At 35.8% G+C, this 22,583-nt stretch overlaps 1 pseudogene; it reads right to left on the bottom strand.

Moving 5' to 3' along the window:
* Positions 1 to 2,919: 2,919 nt before the first annotated feature.
* Positions 2,920 to 9,471, bottom strand: LOC147366669 (abl interactor 1 pseudogene; annotated as a pseudogene).
* Positions 9,472 to 22,583: the final 13,112 nt, after the last annotated feature.

Genomic DNA, 22,583 nt, shown 5'->3' with positions numbered 1-22,583 from the left:
TTTAAGGTGAAAATTCTTTATTTCACCTAATTTTAAGGGTGAAATTGCGATTTTCAGCACATTTCTACTATGGTCATTTCCATTAGGGTTATCCTCTAAGTTACTATCGTCACATTTTCACAGAGAGCAGGCAGAAAGCAGTTAAATCAGTTACTCTTTATGTTAAAAGTTCACTTCCATAAATGCTACAGGTAATACATTTAATCAATATTTTTAATTTAAATAAATTTGCTCTGATAAAGGATTGGTATTAGACATTTCACAAACAGTTAGCCAGTTCTCAAACAAATCTAAAAAGAAATAGATGTTGACATATAGCTCTTTCCTGTCACAGCTACCTGTTTTCCTTTAATTGGCTTAAGTCTCTAAATCGATATGAATCTGAATCAGTTTTTAAATAACTTTCTACATTGCTTTTATCCTACATACTTCCATACTGCATATTATTTAGATATGTGTTTGCAAAATTTAGCCATCATCCTCAGACAAAAATAGCCTTAAAATTAATTGCAAAGTTGAATTTGTTGCATACTCTAAAGATGATGAGTCACTATAACATAAGAAATAATAACTTTAAAAGGACTTTATAACGGATTGTGGGACAACATCCTATTTAAATGTTCTGATTTTTATACAAATATATTGAAGCCTGTCTCTCTTCAGGAATCACAAAGAAAGTCTTGCTTACTCTGATCATGATGAAGGATGAAACAGACAAGAGGAATTTATCTTTGAATATAGCCTTCCCTTGGATTATAACAACACATTTAAAAGAAGACTTCAGTAATATTCCATTCTTCTAATAAGTTTCAAGTGAGTAAAGTTTATTTCCAGTGTATTTTTCCAAATAATTATTTGAAAATATTATTTCCAAATAAAGACACTATTGATAAGAAAATTTTAACTTTTAGTTTGAATTCAGAAATGAATTTAAATAAGCACTTTAAAAGAGTCTTAGTTATTTCATGTTGATAGTATCACTATATTTTGTCTACTGTTTTTCAAAGAGAACAAAATAGCAGGACATATATATATATATATATATACACACAAGGGTAAAATATAGTCATCATGTTGAGTTTTGTTGAAATACGCAAAATGAGTAAAGGAGGTGAATGGCTTTATTGTATTAGAAGGTAAACCAAAAAATGAAAAAATTAAATTAAACAAAGGGATATTCTATTATTTTGATCTGTGATCATTGTCCTTATATTCTTAAACTATTTTAATTATTTGGAGATCAGAAGGTGATGAGAGGGCAAAGGCATCAATTGGAATATCACTTTAAAGATTTTAACAAAGCCCCTCAAGTAGAGTGTAAATACCACTGAAGTCAGAGAGTTTTCTGTCCCCCTTCTGGCCTTTATATCAAGCTTTCCTCATTTCTTGCCTTTCCTCAATTTTTTCCTTTTTTTTTTTTTAAATATCTTTCCAGCTTTACTGAGATGCAGTGGACATAAGACATTGGGTAAATTTAAGGTGTATGACATGTTGATTGGATACATTTACATATTGCAAAATGATAATCACCATAACATTAGCTAACATCTGCATCCTGTCACATAATTACCATTTCTTTTTGTGGTGAGAACATTTAAGATTCACTCCCTTAGCAACTTTCAATATGGAATTTAGAATTATTAACTATGATCACTATGCTGTATATTTGATCTCCAGAACTTATTCATCTTATAACTGGAAGTTTTTACTCCTTGATAAACATCTCCCCCAGCCTTTTGCCCTTGGTAACCACCAGACTAGTTTTTTGAAAAAGATCAATTCTATTAAGAAATTTGCAAATATATAAAACAATGCTACTCCTCTCACTACTCTTTTTTTCCCCTTTTGGAAAATGTAAATTTTTTTATGAGGTGTTCAGATTATCTTCAACTGTGCTTTAAAGTTTATAGTATTGAGATTGCAGTAAAACTAGGAAATCTACTAAATATTTACTTAAAAAGCTACCCTTAAAGAAAAGGCAGAGTGTTTACCAAAGACAATAGGACCCTCCTTTTTCACTGCTGCTGCTGCTGCCGTTAAGTCGCTTCAGTCGTGTCCGATTCTGTGCGACCCCATAGACGGCAGCCCGCCAGGCTCCCCCGTCCCTGGGATTCTCCAGGCAAGAACACTGGAGTGGGTTGCCATTTCCTTCTCCAATGCACGAAAGTGAAAAGTGAAAGTGAAATCGCTCAGTCGTGCCCGACTCTTAGCGACCCCATGGACTGCAGCCTACCAGGCTCCTCCGTCCATGGGATTTTCCAGGCAAGAGTACTGGAGTGGAGTGCCATTGCCTTCTCCGCCTTTTTCACTAGTATCTATATTAAACATGCACAGATTTCTAGAAATTCCTATGAACACTTTTGGTGAGAAATATTTTGTTTTGTCCTAATTTATTATATCTCCTGTGAACTAGTCAATAATTTAATAATGAGAATTCATTCTATTTGCTCTTTCAAATTTCACTGAATGAAAAAAACTAAAGGAAAAATTGCTATGGAGATTACTGGACTTTCAAGGTGTTTTTTGTTTGTTTGTTTGTTTCCCTACTTTTGAATGTATATATGTTTGACTGGGGGCTTCCCTGGTAGCAAAGAATATGCCTGCAATCCAGGAGACATAGGAGATGCAGATTCGATCCCTGGGTCAGGAAGATCCCCGAGAGGAATAAATGCATCCACTCCAGTATTCTTGCCTGGAAAATCCCACTGACAGAGGAAGCTGCTGGGTTGCAGCCTGTCCATGGGAGTCACAAAGAGTCAGACACAACTGCGCGCACACACACAGGAAAAGTCCATGCTTCTGTGCGCTTCACTTGTTCACACTTGTTCTACTTGGTTTTCTAACACTCTACCACCTCTTCCTTTCATTAAATGTTAAGGGACAATTACAATGAAGTACATCAAAGCTAAAATTTCCCTGTCAATAGTATCTTTCGGTTGCTCTTTCTCTATGATCGATATCAAACTGCTCTGCAAAGGGGAGGTACATCATCACCTCGGGGACTTCTAGCCCTAGCCATGCTCCACATTCTGACTTGGGTGTTGTATACTGGTTCTGCCCTGGGAAAATGTGTGCACCTACCATATGTTCAGTAGAATTTCTGGGACACTTGAAAACCAAGTGATGCTTGTAAATGTTACAGGCCTATGGGTTATACATAATGCAGTGTTGGTAAGTTCAAAAGAAGAAACAAAATGCAACTTCTGCAAAAAAAAATAATTAAACATGTTTATCAAAAGTCTGGTTTTTTTTTTTAAATTGAAGTATATTCTTGCTGGGATAATCCCATGGACAGAGAGCGTGGCAGGCTACAGTCCACGGGGTCACAAAGAGTTGGTAACCACTGGGCACACACACATAGTTGATGTATGGTGTTTTGCTAGTTTCAAGTATATATCAAAATGAGGCAGTTATACATATATTTTCTTTTCATATTTTTTTTCCCTATAGCTTATTACAAAATACTAAGTACAGTTCCCTGTCCTCTCCAGTAGGTCCTTGTTGGTTTTCTATTTTATATATAGTAGTGTGTTTATGTTAATCCCGAACTCCTGATTTATCCCTCCATCCCCTTTCCCCTTTGGTAACCATAAGTTTGTTTTCTGTGTCTGTGACTCTATTTTGTTACAAGTTTATTTGTTCAAAAGTCTGTTGATATGGTTGAATCCTATCACTTTTGGGTAATTTTCTTTTAGAAAGTACAAGACTTATTAAAGGAAACTTAATCCTAAGAATGTGTGATGTAGTACCAGGAAGTTATCTTAAAAACATAATAAAATATGTGCTCGAGGCAATCATATAAGTAATTTTCACATTTCCATGAGAGGAGGCAGCAGGTTCAGAACTGTGGGAAGGGTTAAGACATTCAATTAAATGGTTGAAAATACTGTTAAACCAATAAAAAGTTTTAGATCCCCAAATGGCTCAATTTGTTAACTAAAGGTAATCTTTGGGCTTCCCAGGTGATACTAGTAGTAAAACACCTGCATGCCAATGCAGGAGACTTAAAAGACACAGGCTTGATCCCTCTGTTGGGACGATCCTCTGGAAAAGAGCATGGCAACTCAACCCAGTATTCTGGCCTGGAAATTCCATGGACAGAGGAGCCCGACGAGCTATGGTCCATAAGGTTGCAAAGTGTCGGACAACTGAAGAGACTTAGCATGCACTCATGCAAAGGTAATCTAACCAATCTTTTCAGGTAACATTCCTACAATTTGCAATCATCTTGTATTTGTATTTCTGCATGTGTTTTAAATTTGTTTACTTTCTTTTTTGATAGATACAAATTTTACTTGTGTTTTCTCACCCCACCTTTTAATTAATTATTTGATTGATTTTTTTCTTGTTTTATTTGTTGAACTTTTTTTGGCTATTTAATCTCCTTCTTTCATTTCCCCCCTACAAGAGATATTTTATCAGAGGATTAAGCTTGTAACTCATTTAAACTTTAATAATAAGTTGAGATAACTCTGGCACCAAGACTTCTAATCATTTGCTTCATTGGATAAAACTACAGAGTTTAGTGTGCCAGAGCTCCCTCTGTCCTGAGGGAAACTTCAGAGGGAAGCAGCTGTTACATGGTTCAGTTGGTCTTTTTTCCAACACCCAAATCAGATGACCAGTTTGCACACCAGGACCACTAAGGCCCCCATCATTGTCCTCTGGTTTCCCACTGCACAGGCACAGTTGTTAACAAGAGTACCAAGAATACCCCAAAGGGGAAAGGATAGTTTCTTCAATAAATAGCACTGGAAAAACTGGATATCTACATGTAAAAGAATAAATTGGACACCAATCTTATACCATATACAAAAGCAACTTGAAATATATTAAGCACCCAAGTGTAAGACATGAAACTCTAAAAATCATAGAAAAAAATAAGGAAAAGGCTTACTTGGTATTAGTCTTAGCAAATTCTTGGATATGAAACCAAAAGCATAGGCAACAAAAACAAAAATAAACATCAGGGACTATATAAAAAACAACTTTTGTATAATAGAAGAAACAAGAGTGAAAAGGCAACCTAGAGAGAGAGAGAAAATATTTGTAAACAACTTATCTGATAAGTGGTTAACATCCAAAATATATAAGAAACTACTACAACTCATTAGCAATAAAAATAACAACAACCTGATTAAAACATGGGCATAAGACCTGAATAGATATTTCTCCAAACAACACATGCAAATAACCACCAGGTATATGAAAAGGTGCTCAGTATCACTAATCATCAGGAAGTTGCAAATCAATACCACCAAAATGAGACATCACCTCACACCTATAGGACAGCTATCACCAAAAAATTATTATTATTACCAAGGATATGCTGAGTTTGTAAACTGTGTACACTACTGATGGAACTGTAAAAGGGTGCATTTGCTACATGGAGCTTTCTCCAAAAATTAGAATTATATATACCATATGATTTAGCAATTCTACTTCTTGGCATATATCCAAAAGAAATGAAATCAGGATCTTGAAGAGATAGTTGCAGTCCTATGTTCACTGTGGCGTTATTCACTAAAGCAAGAATATAGAAACAACCCAAATACCCACTGACAGAAGAATGGATAAAGAAAATGTGGTATACACATATAATGGATTACCATTCAGTCTTAAAAAAGGAAATACCTCTACTTACAAAAACACGATGAACCTAATATGTTATGCTAAATGAAATAAGCAAGTTGCAGAAGGCAAATATTGTATGATTCATTTAAATAAGGTATCTAAAATTTCAAAATCTTAGAAGTAGCAAGTAGATGATGGTGGTTGCCACAGTTTAGGAAAAGGGGGATATGGGGAGTCGTCCATTGTACACGACAAGGTACAATGTTAGTCTCGTTGCATTAAATAGTCTCGTTTCATTAAAAATAGACTATGGAGTCAGGCTGCCACTCCTCACATCATCAGAAGAAAAACCATTCTTAGCAAAGTGCCCCCAAGCCTACCTTCATAATCAGCTAGAATTAGTCTGAATGATGAAACCTATCGCATCCTCACTCATATATCACTTTGCCTCCCTGCTGGAAGGATCACATTCAGCATTTATGAGGCAAGTGACATTTCCCTTTTTTTCTAAAGCTACTCTATTTGAAAGCAAGGAGTCGCTTTAAGTATATAACAATTTCTGCTATGAATAAACATTTTAAAATCACAAAGACTGTAAATCAAAACTAGAAAAAATACAGTGATTAAAAAATATGTCTTTCTGTGTTTCTTAACCCATACATTTTTAAACTAAATTCATTGGTATATATTTAAGTCTTTGACATCTAAGCTGACAAATGATATCCAAAAGGAAAGCAATATTTTGATTTCTTAAATTATTTTAATATTATTCAACAAGTTGTTAAATTATTTGTTTCTATGCTTTTCACAGAAAAGTAAAATTTCAAATATGCTTCTCTAAAGGCAAACACCTTTATCTTCTCAAAGATCAATTTAAATTCCGTACATGTAGCTGATACTCTGCTCAAGATATTTTGGGTTTGTGTAGTGAAAAGTGCCAATAGACACATAAAAGGAAATAGGTCTGATGTGAAGTTTTCAGAACTACTTATCTTGCCTCGCGAGATGCACAGGAAGTATCTAGAAAGACTGCAACAGATTTTCCTTTCACCTGCCATGATGATAAATACCAACACCTCCACCGGTATGTTTCATTCATTGAGGCACATTTTCTAAAACTTGTTTGTACTGAATCCTCCTACATTAGAATTATTTCCATAACAGTTCTAAGAAAACAAACCTAATACATACTGTAAAATGTATGTTAGTATTTCTATATAAGGGCTTTTAGAATGCATTTCTCCTATCTTATGCATAATCTCGGGGCAAATTTCTGTTTTATAAGGAATTATGGAAGTAAACGCAATCCATCACTTATAACAACATAGGAATGAAGTAAAATTCCTCTTGTTTAAAAATGATTTTTAGGGACATCCCTGAGGGTCAAGTTATTAAGAATCCTTTGCCAATGCAGGAGAAATGGGTTCGATCCCTGGTCCAAAAGGATCTCCCATGCCACTGCAACTAGTAAGCTCTCATGCCCTAGAGCCCAGGCTCTGCAACAAGAGAAATCACCATAGTAAGAAGCTTGTGGACCTAAACAAAGAGTAACCCCCTCTCACCGGAACTAGTGAAAGCCCATACACAGAAAAAAGATGCAGTGCAGCCAAAACTAAAAATAAATAAATCTCTTTTAAATGTGTGAAAAATGATTTTTATAATTTGCATTTGTGATCATAACCATAAATTTCTAGATACACATATTTGATGACACTAATATGTATATGATAAACCTAATATATGCTGATATTAATAGTAAAATATCCTATAAAATGGGACTTTTTAAAAAAAATATCACAAAGGAACTTATTTTTTGTCCTTCTTGTTGAGATACATTTGAAATTGGGATAGACAATTTTTTTATGCTTTTGAAATTGGAATAGATCAAACATTTTTTTACTATGTGATATCACATATGTATGGAATCTAAAAATGGATACAAATGAACCCACCTACAAAACAGAAAGGGACCCACAAACATAGAAAACAAACCCATGCTTACCAAAGGGGAAGAGAGTAGGGTGGGAATAAACTAGGACTTTGGGATTAGCAGACACAAACTACTATATATAAAATAGGTAAGTAGCAAGGCCCTACTGTATGGCATGAGGCTTCCCAGGTGGCTCATTGATAACAAATCTGCCTGCCAATGCAGGAGATGTGGGTGTGATACCTGAGTAAGGAAGATTTCATGGAGAAGGAAATGGCAACCCACTCTAGTATTCTTGCCTAGGAAATTCCATGGACAGAGGAGTCTGATGGATTACAGTCCATGGGGTCACAAAGAGTCAGAGGTGACTGAGCATGCACACACATTAACTGAATCACTTTGCTATATACCAGAAACTAACATAACATTGTCAATCAACTATATCCAATTTAAAAATAAATAAAAAATAAGCAACACTCGCTTATGTTAGGAATGTATGGGAACTAAATCATCTTGGCTTGAAAGACTATTTAAAAGGTGGAGAAACACTGGACCAGCTGTTCTTTCAGTTCAGTTCAGTTGCTCAGTCGTGTCCAACTCTTTGCAACCCCATGAATCGCAGCACGGCAGGCCTCCCTGTCCATCACCTGGAGTTCACCCAAACTCATGTCCATCGAGTCGTGATGCTATCAAGCCATCTCATCCTCTGTCGTCCCCTTCTCCTCCTGCCCCCAATCCCTCCCAGCATCAGGGTCTTTTCCAATGAGTCAATTCTTCCCATGAGGTGGCCAAAGTATTGGAGTTTCAGCTTTAGCATCAGTCCTTCCAAAGAAATCCCAGGGCTGATCTCCTTCAGAATGGACTGGTTGGATCTCCTTGCAGTCCAAGGGACTCTCAAGAGTCTTCTCCAACACCACAGTTCAAAAGCATCAATCCTTCGGTGCTCAGCTTTCTTCACAGTCCAACTTTCACATCCATACATGACCACAGCTCTAAAATACTATAATGAGTTCTTTCCCTTTACAGCAATTCAATGATGCCTGTACCCTACCTTTCTCAATATAATTCTTGGGCACCCAAGCAGGATCTCCAACTGCATATGGGTCATTATACAAACTACAGCAGCCTTCTCAACTTCATAATTCAGTGGTGGCGGAGTCATCAAACATGGGAATGTCATCCAGTGGAGGTATCAGTGGTGGAGCTCTACTATCAGTAACTTGGTCCAGTAGTGGGTGGTGAGGGTGTAGGCAATGCCAATACTGTTGCTTCCACTGTGTGTCCCTAGTCTCTGACTTATAAAGAAACTGTCCTGCCAGATTATGTTCACTTCCAAGGCTAGCAGGACTTGTCATGTAGTCATTAGGAACTGCTGGAGACCGAGCGGGTTCCAGGGTTTTGTAAGGAATATTTCATCCCAACGTTCCCCAGCTTGACATGGGAGGGTGCAGTGGTTTCTGAGGAGTAGGATTTGTTCTTGACAGTGCACCAGTTCTTGCAAGCTGGTTATTTCCATGCTTGACACCATGGCCCACGTTATCCAGAACTCTGTGGTCAGTAGGTTTCCGAACATAACTTACAGGATGCTCCATATTTACATTAGCTATTATTTTGTAAGTTCTTGTTGTATTCTTATTTGTGGTCAAAATATTAATCTCTCTTTGAGCCACTTTCTCTTTATAAATGTCCAGTCTGATGGAAAACTCCATTATCTAGAGCTGAGAGGCTTGGGTTGGAGCATTGGTAACTAGCAACTGGAGCACTGTTAACTAATGCATTTATCTGATAAGCAAGAATAGCTAGCGATAGGATTGTGTAGGCTTGGTCTCTTCTAAAGCTTTTCTCTTGTCTAGTAGCTGTATGCAGTTCTTTTCACAGTAGTCTGCCACCCGGGTTGGGTTCTGGTAACCTTCTATCAGGGCCCCCTAGCCAAAGGGGATTTCCTCCTCTAGCAACATCCGCAGCTCTGCTATTTTCCACCCCTCTGCAATGCTTCCTCTCCTGTTAAATAGAGACAGAGGCAGCAGCAAGGTCCATGGAGGCTACCATCAAGTCACAAACTGGATACAAACTGCCTGCCCACCCTCCGACCGGGTACTGTGAGTGCTCACCTTCTCCTTTTCCTACTCACTCTCTCCAGCTTCCTCCATCCACTTTGTGCAGGTGCCTCTAGGATAGATCAACTTTTTAAAGAAATACTATTGGTCTCAACTTTTAATATTTGTTGTTGCTGTTGTTTAGTCCCTAAGTCCTGTCCAACTCTCTGTGACCCGATTGACCGTAGCCCGACAGTCTCCTCTGTCCATGGGATTCTCCAGGCGAGAGTGGGTTGCCATTTCCTATTCTAGGGGATCTTCCTGACCCAGGGATCAACTGGAGTCTCCTGCATTGGCAGGTGGATTCTTTACCACTAGTCACCAGGGACGCCCTTTAACACCTCAGGAGAACTTTTTCATGAGAGTGTAGCACAGTTTGTAACACAGTAACAAAATCATTAGAATGTATATTTGCCCCAATTCAAATTAGTGTCTTGAGACATACTCATGTCGCCTACCAATTTGCCAATCAAAAAGAAGAAAACTAAAAACTATCACCAATGGAAAAGATATTTATGAAGTCAAGTTCTCCTGAATTACTAATTTTGGTTTGTGATTTGAAGGAAAGAAAAGAAACTTAAAACAGTGCCTTTACAAAACAATGTTTTAAATATGTTATATTTGATATGACAAGTGATGCCCTTTCTCTTCAGCATACAATTGGAAAGACACCTGTCATCTCAGTGCAAGCAGCTTGTGTTCTTTTTTTATACCTTGTGTTTGCCGATGTCACAAAATAAAGAGCTTTTACATGAACCTCTTTGGGACACCATTTAAGGTTTGACTAGAGTCACCAGCTAAATGTTACTTTATGGAGTCATCTGACACAATTATGTTTGACAGCCTCAGAATAGGAAATGCTTCCTTAATTATCAAAACTTTAATTAGTTGAATAACCCAGGAGATGCGTAGAAAATTATTGAATGTCTGTGATATATGGCAGGCAACACATTACAAATTCGATGTGACCTAAGACATAACTCATTGTTTCCCAAATTTGCATGAATGTGACAAAGACTTTGCCTCCTATCCTGGAATATTATACTACATTGAGTGAACCAGGGATTTTCATATACTGAATAAGGAAGTAAAATGACTACATGAAAGGTCTTCTCTGCAATAGGCCAATGAGTTTAAAATTGATAAACTTTGATAGGGTTAATTTGTAGTTTGAGAATAAGTTTTAAATTTTTTAGTAAAAATTGAAGACTAGAAACTACAAAAAAAAAAATACAAGAAGGAAATTCAGCTGTGATTTGCTTATTTCAGCAAGAAAGTTTTAGGCATTTTGAAGAGGACAGAGGGCAAATCTTTCAATTCTAGGCCCTGCAGTCACCCTTCCAGACATTTCTGAATTCTTTATTCAAGTAACAAATGTGGAAGGAAAGGATGGAAGAAAACCACTATATGATATTTTCATTGAAAGAGGAAATAGTTTAGAATCTTGTATCAAAAGTACAAACATTCATAGCTAACTTGATCCAATTGACACCTACGGAATACAAAATCCAATAAAAGCAAAATAAACATTTTTAAGCTTGAATAGAATATTACCCCAAATAAACAACATCCTCAGTCCAAAAACACATATTAATACATTTAAAACCAAAGCAATAATACAAATTATTATCTCAAAGTACTAATAATCAGTATAAAGAAGTATCTGGAAGATACTTTTTTTCCAAATATTTGAGATACATCAAAATATTTGGAAATTTAAAAAAACACACTTTTAATTAAAATGAAAATTTTGGTGTCAATTCCAATATGTAAAGAGCTTAAAAGTCATCACTCTCATCCTTACAAGAAGGAAAACTGAAGCAAAAAGAAACTCAATGAGTTTTCTTGTACCTGTAAGAAAAATCACATGTGTAGGAAAAACCACCATCCCAAAATTGAGTGAGAAAGGAGAATCCAAAGTGTCACAACTAAGCTCTTTCCTGGAGCAGTAACCACTGGAACTGCAAACTGTAAGACTAACTTGAGAGTGAGATACTCCCAGTGACCCACCACCAGGGATAGCTATGGGAGGGGCTAGGCACACTTTTATAGGTTACATATCCAGGAAATCTACTAGGCTGTCAAAGTGAAGATTGAATTAACTATCCCATATGGTGTGGAAGAGTAAAGGGGGGAGTAAACCTTTTAAATCTCATTCAGAGCCTTCTCCATAGAAAGCTCTCCTCTGCAGAATGAATGGCTCTTCTAGAGCCTTATCCTGGAGCCTGGCCAGTGCCATTGAGCCTTCCTGTCTCACCTACAGTGTGGAAATGCTGCCCAAGAAAAAGCATTCAGGAAAGGCATATGCCAGAAATACAAACCCAGTGAAATATGGAGACTTAATTGAAATATTACACAATGTGCACTCTCCCTCATATATTACCAGACAACCAACACAGTTCTAGTATCGTAAAAGTGAACTATAGGTGGAAATGCTACAAGACACAGCCTCTCTCTGAGGAAGAGTACAGGGGGAAGCCCAAAGTCAAGAAGGGAAAAAAAAGGGACCCTACAAGATTTTGAGTCTCTGAAATCTACAGCTATAGTGAGCATTAAACAAAGCCAACTCCTAGTCAGATTAGCATAAATCTTCACATTTGCACATTACTTACCTCAGTTCACATTATGTAATATGTCTGGTTTTTGACAAATAAATAAATAAGGCACACAAAAATTCAGCAAAAATCATAGTCACACCTTTATCAGATATTACACAGATGTTGAAATTAGAGAGAAAACTTTAAATAATTATGATTAATATGTTAAGGGGTCTAGTGCGAAAAAAAAAAAAAAAAGATAACATGAAATAGATGAGAACCGTAAGGAAAGGTAGAAATTCTTAGAAAGGATAAAAGTTAACTTCTACAAATCCAAAACACTATAAAAATAATGAAAAATGCCTTTATGTAGTTCATCAGATTCACCATGGCTAAAGAAATAATCAGTGAGTTTAAAGACTTGTTAATAAAAATATCCCAAAGTGAAATGCAAAGAGAAAAAGGATGAAAAAGATCTAAGATCCAGAAACTATAGGAAATTTTCAAAAGATACAATATTCACACACAATGATAGCAAAAAAAAAGAAAGAAAAACAAATATATACATACTTTATATATAGACTATTTGAATAATTATAAAAACTTTTCCAAATTTAATGACATACCAAATCCAAAACCTGCATCTAGGTATATCATAATCAACCAGCAGAAAACCAAAGACAAAGAAAAATGGTTAAAAGAGCTAGAAATTAAATTACCTAGAGAAGAATAAGAGTAACAGTTATGATGGACTTCTTCTCAGAAATCATGTAACATTCTACAAAGTTCCTCAGCAATGAGATGTGGGCATTCCTAATGGCCACCACAGTTACGGGACAATTTAAAATGCCACAGTGTTTCTTTCTGTAAAAGAGAAGTCTATTTCTTCAATAAACTTCCCTTTGGTAGTTGCAAATATTTGACTAGATTCCAGAGTTCTGTAAAAGTTGATTTTGATTTTGACAATTTCCCCAGCTCATTAACAGCCCTAAAATTCCTAACTTCTCCATTTTGGTTGCCATCTTTATCTTAAAAAATGTGCCTATGCATGAATGTCTTTGCAAAATGCATGAGTGAATTAATAATTTCTCAATGTGCAAGTGTAAATAAACTCCCTCAATTACCAAGGGTTACACAAAATGTACAGGAATAATAAAAACCTCAAAACATGAAATTAAAAAGTCTTAGTGGCAAATGTGCATTTCCCTGGTGGCTTAGTGGTAAAGAATCCCCCTGCCAATGCAGGAGACTCAGGTTTGATCCCTGGATTGGGAAGATCCCCTGGAGAAGGAAATGGCAGTCCCTCCAATATCCTTGACTGGGAAATCCCATGGACAGAGGAGCCTCGTGGGCTACAGTCCATGGTGTTACAAAGAGCAGGACATGACTGAGCACACATGCATGCAGTGTTACACAGGAAGAGAGTTACGTGAAAGAGAAAAACATTTTTTTTTTTAAACAAGAATTTGACAACTCAACCTATCTAACACAAAAGATATTTCAGTTGAAAAAATATATGACCAGAAGTTTGCAGGAACTGTACTTCCCCCTTGGAGCAATAGCTCAGTATTCAGTGTGCAGGGTCTCTATTCTGAGTAGTGGTTAAACCTTTGCAATATTTTATGATAAAATGATCTTTGTCCTTTAATTAGAGGCCTAATGTTTTCATGATTAAATCTACTGGATTATTGTAACTGAAGCATATTTTACACCTAAATGATTTGCTGCTTTTGCTATTGGATTCTCTCTTGTCCAAAAAGAGAGAAAAGAAGGAGAAAAATGGAGATTTCCCCGTGGCCTCGTGGTTCAGACTCTGGGCTTTCACTGCCATGGCCCAGGTTCAGTCCTGGTGGGAAACTGAGATCTGAGATTGGAAAACTGACCGTACAAGTCAACCGAAAAGAAATGGTTACATGATTTTTCAGGGCTGAACCATCTGTATCATAAGAAGATATTTCCCATATGGATCTAGACAATAACTCAGGATTTGTCTGACTTTACATGAAGTATAATATCCTAGATATTTATTACTATTTAAATGTTCTCAATTAGACTGAGGTAGCCCTGCGATGAGGTCTGTCAATAAAATTTGGAACAAAGTAAAGAAGGTGCACGGCTCTGTTTTTGTGAATAGCAAAGCAAACTCTGCCATAGTTCAGCTCTCCTAAAAGCTGATACTTCGATATTTCAGAATCCTATAGAAACGGATGATCAGCCATGATTTTTATATGCATGTTTCTCTTGTTTCAAATTTTTAAAAATAGATTTGTGTCTTCCAACAGGGGGCTGGTTGTTACTGATTTCCTGATTCAGAACATTCTTTTATGTTATATCTTCAAGACCTTTGTAATTCTTACTATTTATGGACCCATGTCTAAACTAAAGCAATTTATCTAAAAAATGTTGCCCTTGAGACAAGTTAATCGTGTCTCCAGAAAGAAATATCATATATACAAAGATCTCCTTTTCTTCTTTCCTCATGCCTCCAGAGATACAAAGAGTTGTCCAAACTGAGAGGAGAATGAAGATAAATGTGTAGTGAGAAAAACAATTGTAAGCTATTGCCCTCCTGCAATTCAGATTTTTTCAGGAAACTCATGGACATCAGAAGGAAACACATCTGAGAATATTTCCCTCCAGGACAGTGTTTGCTTGAATAAAATCCAAAGTCATAAGAGTAGGCTTTCTACTCCTTAAGAAGTGGTAAAATTAGAAGTTAAGATGAATATATCTAGGTCAGGCTTCAAACAGAACATCAATGATTCCCAGGAATAGTTTCCCAAGCAAAGAGGGGAAAGAATAGAATTGATGTCAGAAACCACTTTTCAGCCCACTATGGATAAGTGTTTCTAATTCTTAAAGTATGTCAGAAAAGGCAGAAAACTCTCCCCAAGAACATAGATGTTTGTGGGAAGGTGACAGAAAAATCTAGTAGGAGGGAGGCAACGGTATCCTTTCACATTACTTTTCAGAAATGTGATTTTTATACTCTTTACATAACAGTGGCCTTTTTACACCAAGTCCTCCTTCACTGACAATACAATAGTGTAATTACAAATTTCTCTTGCTAAATGAGCATATATACATTATGACACTAGTGAAAACTGATTAGCATATTGAATATGATAAGTATTAACACTGACAAATGGGAAGATCAGCCGGGCTAACACATTTAACTGTAGTTTTTTAGGATTCACCCAGTGATGCAGAACTACTGAGATCCAATAGATTGGAGGGTTGGATTAGACCTTTCCTGACCTGTGGGAGTTCTTTTAAGCAGTTGGTGTCAATCAATCTGTTGCATCTGAGTCTGGCACAAAGCCACAGGTCAGCAGGGCTGGCAGCTGGGAAGAAGAGATGGACATGGTGTGAACGAAACAAACTAGAACCCATGAGACCAAGTGACCCATGAGGATGAGTGAACCAATGAGTGTAAACTTAAAACCTGAATCTGTCTTTCTCTGGAACATACACTGGTCTCTGTTTGCCTCCAGATCTCCAATTCAGATAGTGCAAGTGGCCAGCAGAAAAGCTGGTGTGCTACATCATGGAAACATACAGGAAACTAGCTCAGGATTTTATAAAATGGAAGGAGAGAACCTCAGGAGCTGTAGGGATAACAGGTCCAGCTGAGGATTGTGTAACCTTACACTGACCTGTGTGAGAGCAAAGACTGCCCATGATTTACAAAGTAGAATTGATGGTTGGGAAATAAACCCATGACTTACAGTGTGGAATTGATGCAGCAAATTTCCCAACCTTCAACCAGATTCAACTTAAGGAAGGGAATTCTGGTAAATGCATTTGCAGTTAACCTACTCTGACATTTAAAAAGCTACCACCATAGCTGTTTGGTGTCAAATTCTATACCAGGGCATGTTAACACTAATTTTCCCTATCTTAATTCCAATTATCTCATGAGATTTTGAGTTTTTATATTTCTGACTCAATAAAATGTTTGCAGCTATCAATTATATAAAAAGAGGACCCTGGTTACTTTTGCTCAGCCATGTAGAAATAAATCTTTTCTAGATATAAGTTTTCATCAAATGCCACATATTTATATACATTGACAAAATTAAAACTATTTGAATATATAGTTTAGGGATCTCTTTTATCATTTTAACATTGTTATAGTGAATATTTTCCCATGGAAATAAAATTATTTAAAAACTTGGCTTAATTCTCCCAACATTACTTCATGATTATATAGCATAATTTTCTTTACTAATTCTGTAAATTAAGAGTATTCCAAAGTTTAATATTATAATCATTGATGTCATACACGTGTGTGTGCATAAATTTTCATAAGAATTTTTTATTATTTCCATAAAATACATTACTAAATGTTGAATTACTGGGTTATTAAGACTTGAAGATATTGTTTTGGCCACAATTAACTGTTTTAGAGGGTTTTAAGTATTTCTCTTGATAAATATTACTATGTTGCCAAATATTGGTCAAGTTTAACACATTATATTACTGTTGACTTACATAAATGTATATTATATCTTTTTTAAAAATTAGATTTAGAATCCTTAAACTTTCCCACAGAGCACCTGTATCTTTTTTAATGTAAATTTATTTTTTGATGTGTCAAATTTGTCTGTTCTTTGGGTCCTGATATTATTTAAAGAGGTCCTAATATTTTAAAATTAGTTTATTTCTTCTTTCAATTTTACTGAATATGTCCAAGAGTTTTCTAAGTTTTTTCCCTAATATTAGCTTTCAATAGCTTGAACTGAAAGAATCTCAGTCACAAACAACTAATGGAATGCCACACAAGTATGTTTAGCTTCTTCCATGCTGAGTGGCTCAGACGGTAAAGCATCTGCCTACAATGAGGGAGACCCGGGTTCAATCCCTGGGTCGGGAAGATCCCCTGGAGAAGGAAATGGCAACCCACTCCAACATTCTTGCCTGGAAAATCCCATGGACGGAGGAGCTTGGTTGGCTACTGTCCATGGGGTCGCAAAGAATCGGACACAACTGAGCGACTTCACTATCACTATGGTGAGACCTCACAAATGTGTCCACAATATTCTTATGCTGACAGGCCATAGGATATCTCTAAACAATGTCTTCACACATCACATAATGTACAGGAAAAGAATAAAGCAATAAAACACAAATTTAGATGCTGTAATTATCACTCTTAAGAGTAATATATTTTTTAGTATAAAAGTAGTATACATTTATTGTAAAAAATCTCTAAAAAGACAAAAGTAAAAAAAAAAAATCCACAGTTCCACTTACCAACTAAACTATATTTGACATATTTCTTTCAAGTGTTTTTATTTATAAATTTTATCCAGCTATGCTTATACATATATATATATAAACACAAATGTATATTTCACATGCCTTCAAAAATGAAAGACAATTTTAATCAGCTTTTTTTTTTTTCCTGAGGGGCTCAAATAATTTTTCTTAATCTTATAATTCAATATTTTTTAATCATTTGTGCTATATATAGTGCAAAGAACAAAGGACTGAAAGCAATTTTTCAACTCGTTTTTTCTAGCGGTACCAGTATGACATTGCTGAAAATAAGTGACACTCTTAGAGTCCCAGTAAAACTTGCCTCTCCCTCTGTGTACATGTGGGCTTCCCTAGTAGCTCATATGGTAAAGAATCTGCCTGCAATGGAGAAGACCTATGTTCAATCCCTGAGTCAGGAAGATCCCCTGGAGAAGGGAATGGCAACCCACTCCTGTATTTTTACCTGGAGAATTCCATGGACAGAAGAGCCTGGCAGTCTACAGTCCATGGGGTTGCAAAGAGTGGGGCACGACTGAGCAACAAACACTTCCACTTCCACATGTACATAATTATACAACACACATATCTATAAGTAATAGATGGGTCACAGAAAACTTATCTGATGAGCAACTTCACATAGTACCACAAGGAAGGCTTCATTACAACAATTTAAAAGTCTTCAGTGGCAGGACACAGATATTCCTAAGACATGGCTTTTTTTTTACATCAATCATATTAAAGTGATTTGCTACTAATAAATGCTAGAAAAGATTTTAACCACAGTGAAGCAGTGTTTCTAAGCTCCAAAAACAAAACAAAACAAAACAAAACCCGCAAAAGCTCTGATAATTCGTTAGTCCTAGGCATTGTCAACAAGTATAAAGAATTTAAATGAAGAGTCAGTTAGCTGTTGAACTCAACCTTAGCTTCCTCCCACCTATCTTATGGCACAATAACTAAACTAATACAAAATTATAAAATTTCACCACCCATCTTTTCAGATTAAGATCTTAGAGGAGAACTCTAATTGTATCCTGATTAAGAGCAAATTCTCCTAAGAAAATCTTGCAAATATTCTGGAGAATACACCAGAAAAAGACCAGTTTTTCTTCTCAAGAAAGAATATGTTAGTAGAAAATCCCAATATAAGAATGTGTGAAAATTATTCATATGTAGAATTAAACTTTAAAAGTGATAAATTAAGCTTAGGCAAGAGGAAATGTAGGACTAGATTATTAAGAATTATTTATTATAGAAAAGAAATGTCAATCTTTATATTCTTTTCCAAAAAACATGAAATTTAAGTAAACACCTCTACATGAAATCAAGAGAGAGTGATAGATCTGTATCACATCCTTCTTTTTCTATTCCTATACCTGTATCTATACCTTCCTTCCCCTTTCTCTTTATGATCCTAAAGAATTAAGAACTAAAAAAACAGAAACAATTCCATTTACCATTGCAACGAAAATAATAAAACACTTAGGAATATATCTACCTAAAGAAACTAAAGACCTATATATAGAAAATTATAAAACACTGGTGAAAGAAATCAAAAAGGACACTAATAGATGGAGAAATATACCATGTTCATGGATCAGAGGAATCAATATAGTGAAAATGAGTATACTACCCAAAGCAATCTATAGCTTCAATGCAATCCCTATCAAGCTACCAATGGTATTTTTCACAGAGCTAGAACAAATAATTTCACAATTTGTATGGAAATACAAAAAACCTCAAATAGCCAAAGCAATCCTGAGAAAGAAGAATGGAACTGGAGCGATCAACCTGCCTGACTTCAGGCTCTACTACAAAGCCACAGTCATTAAGACAGTATGGTACTGGCACAAAGACAGAAATATAGATCAATGAAACAAAATAGAAAGCCCAGAGATAAATCCACACACCTATGGATACCTTATCTTTGACAAAGGAAGCAAGAATATACAATAGAGAAAAGACAATCTCTTTAACAAGTGGTGCTGGGAAAACTGGTCAACCACTTATAAAAGAATGAAACTAGAACACTTTCTAATACCATACAAGGTGAAAAGACAGCCTTCAGAATGGGAGAAAATAATAGCAAATGAAGCAACTGACAAACAACTAATCTCAAAAATATACAAGCAACTCCTACAGCTCAATTCCAGAAAAATAAGCAACCCAATCAAAAAATGGGCCAAAGAATTAAACAGACATTTCTGCAAAGAAGACATACAGATGGCTAACAAACACATGAAAAGATGCTCAACATCACTCATTATCAGAGAAATGCAAATCAAAACCACACTGAGGTACCATTTCACACCAGTCAGAATGGCTGCGATCCAAAAGTCTATAAGCAATAAATGCTGGAGAGGGTGTGGAGAAAAGGGAACCCTCTTACACTATTGGTGGGAATGCAAACTAGTACAGCCACTATGGAGAACAGCATGGAGATTCCTTAAAAAACTGGAAAAAGAACTGCCTTATGATCCAGCAATCCCACTGCTGGGCATACACACCGAGGAAACCAGAATTGAAAGAGACACAGGTACCCCAGTGTTCATCACAGCACTGTTTATAATAGCCAGGACATGGAAGCAACCTAGATGTCCATCAGCAGACGAATGGATAAGAAAGCTGTGGCATATTACTCGGCCATTAAAAAGAATACATTTGAATCAGTTCTAATGAGGTGGATGAAACTGGAGCCTATTATACAGAGTGAAGTAAGCCAGAAAGTAAAACCCCAATACAGTATACTAATGCATATATATGGAATTTAGAAAGACGGTAATGATAACCCTGTATGCGAGAGAACAAAAGAGACACAGATGTATAGAACAGTCTTTTGGACTCTGTGGGAGAAGGAGAGGGTGGGATGATTTGGGAGAATAGCATTGAAACATGTATAATATCATATAAGAAACGAATCACCAGTCCAGGTTTGATGCAGGATACAGGATGCTTGGGGCTGGTGCACTGGGATGACCCAGAGGGATGGTACGGGGAGGGTGGGGGGTTCAGGATGCGGAACACGTGTACACCCGTGGCGGATTCATGTTGATGTATGGCAAAACCAATACAATATTGTAAAGTAATTAACCTCCAATTAAAATAAAAACTAATAAAATAATAAATAAAAAAGAAAACAAACAAAAAAGAAAACAAAAACAATAACTTAAAGGTATTAACTTCAAAAATATTATAGAAAAAGAATGTGCTATAGAAAATGTATAAAATAATAATGAAGAAAATATGAGAAATTTTAAACAAAGGACAAAGAGGCAAATTCATTTAAAAAGAGTAAATTATAAAGTTTTGACAATGTAGGTTCCACACTTGGTTAATAAGTGTAGAGATAGAGAATAAATCGGAGGCAGATTGGAAATTGTAGTAATAAAACACTGTCTTAGCTGAAGAAAAGCCTCTTTGTGAAATCTAGATATCGTATTGACTTGATATTTTTATAGAAGATAAGTTGACATGTGGTAGAATTTTTTTTTCTTTTTCCTTTTAGTTTTTTTTTGTTTTTTAAACATCTTGTATTTATATTTTGAAAATAAAGAACCCTATGCACCCTAAAGTAAAAAATTAATAATTAAGGTTATTTACTAAAAGGAATAGAATTAGGCCATTTATGGAATTTTCACTTTCATGCATTGGAGAAGGAAATGGCAATCCACTCCTGTGTTCTTGCCTGGAGAATCCTAGGGACGGCGGAGCCTGGTGGGCTGCCATCTATGGGGTCTCACAGAGTCAGACATGACTGAAGCTACTTAGCAGCAGCAGCAGATGGAATTATTATCTAAAATATTGAATCCTAGTAGATAAATAACAATTATAAAATTTTATAGTAAATGAAATGGACCTGCAATTTCTTTAACTATCTAGCTTGTCTTTTATTTACCAAGAAAACTGAAAGCCATTCCCAGACATGCAAGGGCTCAAAGGAATGTCAACTATGATTTTTTCCTAAAACACTTATTCAGAATATATTCTAAATCATAAGTTCCATAGAGACAGTGCCAGGATAAGTAGTCAGGTAGTTAGTGGAAAAATAACAACAGATGGATAGATAGACACACAGACAGACAGACAGAAAGCGGCCAAAGAGACACTAAATAACCAAAGGCAAGGGTGATAATATACATTCTGGAAGACCAGGTCTGCTTAAAAAAAAAAAAAACAACAACTGAATATTTAAAGGTGACTAAGGATTGTCACAAAGAGGAGTCTATAGTTCAAAAAGGAAACAAAAGGAAATTACATGAAACCTAATACACCCAATAAGCATTCTCCAGTCAGTCTCTTGGTTTGTTCTTAGCATCAGCTCTGAGTCAAAGGAAAACATCTGAGTCCCGCCAATGACTATGTTGCAAAGACTGGGAAACATAAAAATGTGACTGTAGATGACAAGTGGCCTTATTGTAAAATGAGGCTAATAAAATGAAGGGAAAAGATGATAAAGATTTTACTGCATACTAGACTAGAAGAAAATCTGATATGGAATGAAAAGATATTGCCAAGGCTGAGAAATACAGGGAAAAAAAGTAGGTGGAAGAAATGATAGGTGAGAAAAATAGTAAGAAGATAAAGATGACACGAACTCAGTTGGTTCTAGTGCATTCTTTTTCCTATTTATAACCTCATCCTGTTAAAATAAAATGAAACACAGAAATGCAAATCTGTCTAAAATATACATATTTATCACATTACTGGATGTGTCTTTAAATAGTTCCAGTCTGGTGGTATATTAAGTAGCTTCTTACCTTGCATATAGAGTATATGGGTGTGAAATGGTGTGGACATTTGCAACATCTCCTGTTGATGAATAGTAAACAACACAAATCATATGTGAAGATTTTTGTTTTTCATTTTTAGTTGTGTTTGAAGCAATTTATTCAGTAAATGCTATTTTGCTACCTGAATATTATTCTGTGATTGTGGTGGAGCTATTATGTTGACATGCTGAATTATTTAAGTACAGTTTTATAGGAGAGAACACAATCTAAGAAATGTTAGGAATAAAAGATAATAGGAATAAAAATGACTGTTTACAATAGCTACGACATGGAAGCAACCTAGATGTCCATTGGCAGATGAATGGATAAGAAAGTGTGGTACATATACACAATGGAATATTACTTAGCTATCAAAAAGAATGCATTTGAATCAGTTCTAATGAGGTGGATGAAA

The sequence above is a fragment of the Bos grunniens genome, chromosome 8, assembly GCF_055505025.1.
Source record: "Bos grunniens cultivar Pamir isolate PY7600 chromosome 8, Bosgru_T2T1.0, whole genome shotgun sequence".
In the NCBI taxonomy this organism is placed as follows: Eukaryota; Metazoa; Chordata; class Mammalia; order Artiodactyla; family Bovidae; genus Bos; species Bos grunniens.
The sequence above is the reverse complement of the archived record's forward strand: the minus strand, read 5'-3'. Positions and strand labels throughout refer to the sequence as shown.